Here is a 1,563-nt window from a genome sequence, read left to right as displayed (position 1 = left end):
GAAACGGAGGCCCGGAGAGATTGACTAACTTGCAGGACTGGGATTCAAACCCAGCTAGTCTGACTTCCAAATGTTAAGTTTTCTTTTTCTTAGGTCTGTATTTAAGAGCTTACTTTCTTAACCTGTGTTAAGAACATGGTTCTTGAGAAGAACATGGTGTTCTGAAGGGAGAGGCTGTAAGTCACCCTGTGTGCAGGCGGAGGAGGGAATGGTCAGTCTGTGAGATTAGTCTTTGGCAGATGGCTTTCAGGCTCTTCCAGTCAAGATGTTTCTTCTTCAAGGATCTTTGCTCTAATGATAAGAGTGTTCACTGCAGCATTGTTGTTGTTTTTATTTTTTTTTAGCATTGTTTTTTTAAGAGTAAAAAGTGGGATGCACTGATCCATAACAAGCCCAACAGCTCTTGGCAGTCCTACGGCTCATGTCGGTTACCATGGAACCTTGGAAGGTTGCCACCACCACCACTGGGGGCAAGGAGATACAAAAGTGTGAGAACCTCAAAATGAGACAACGTATTTGTAAATACCTAAACCAACCAACCAACCAACAATGCTGTGGCAAGAACCAGATAACTGTACAAACTACACAGTTCATGCTCTGTTTTCTAGCGCCCAAGACAACTTATAAGGATTTCTGTGGCAATGTGAAACATATTTTACTGGAAATGAGGTTGATTTTCTCAAGCTCCCAAATGTAAATGTAAACGGCTATTCATTCAAAGTAATAGTTGCACTGTCTTCTCCTTGAATGGTTGGGAGACCAATTTTATCTTAGATAGTCTGCCTTAGGTTTACTTTTGTGCTGTAGTGTTTTGTGGAATTGAGAGCCTAATTGATTTCATTCTTATTTTAGCGCAGATTGTAGGAACTTCAGATGGAAGTAGTTATGTTATAGATTCTTATGGAACCAGACTTAAAAGACTATCACTAATGAAACATTTAGGAAAATAGTTACAACCATAAATTTATTTACTTATTTATTTAACCATAAATTTTTAAAAAAGAAACACTGACCTTCCTTGATTTTTAAATTTTTTAAATTAAAAAAAAAATGTTTATTTTTGACAGAGAGTGAGCACAAGCAAGGGAGGGACAGAGAGGGAGACAGAGGATCTGAAGCGGGCTCTGCACTGAGAGTGGAGAGCCTGATGTGGAGCTTGAACTCACTAACTGGGGGATCATGACTTGAGCTGAAGTCAGATCCTGAACCGACTGAGCCACCCAGAGGCCCCCAACCGCTTTGATTTTAAAAGAGAACTCCCAGTATGTGGATTTCCAAACTTTCCTTTTTTCCTTCCTTGCATAACATCTTATGGGTTCTATGGAATTTTTTGTTATTTTTGCTTTGTTGTTTTAAAGTATATAGTCCGAGATTTATTTAATAGGATTTTGAGAGCTGTGTGAAAAAAAAGGAAGTAAAAGGTTTAAAGCAACCTAGACCAAAAACAGACTGGAAAAACAAACTATGGTACAAACACACAATGGAATAATGGGAAGATATAACTAAGAAACAGCAAGTTCCTCATGTTCTGATATGGAACCATCACAAAGATATATCTGAAAG

General features: G+C 38.4%; 1 pseudogene; it reads left to right on the top strand.

Annotated features, from left to right (window-relative positions):
- The first annotated feature begins 421 nt into the window (after positions 1-421).
- On the top strand, positions 422-940 carry LOC121029237 (TM2 domain-containing protein 1-like; annotated as a pseudogene).
- Positions 941-1,563: the final 623 nt, after the last annotated feature.

The sequence above is a fragment of the Herpailurus yagouaroundi genome, unplaced genomic scaffold, assembly GCF_014898765.1.
Source record: "Herpailurus yagouaroundi ecotype Mexico unplaced genomic scaffold, PumYag 139, whole genome shotgun sequence".
Classification (NCBI taxonomy): Eukaryota; Metazoa; Chordata; class Mammalia; order Carnivora; family Felidae; genus Herpailurus; species Herpailurus yagouaroundi.
This window is presented reverse-complemented; position numbering and strand designations above follow the sequence as displayed.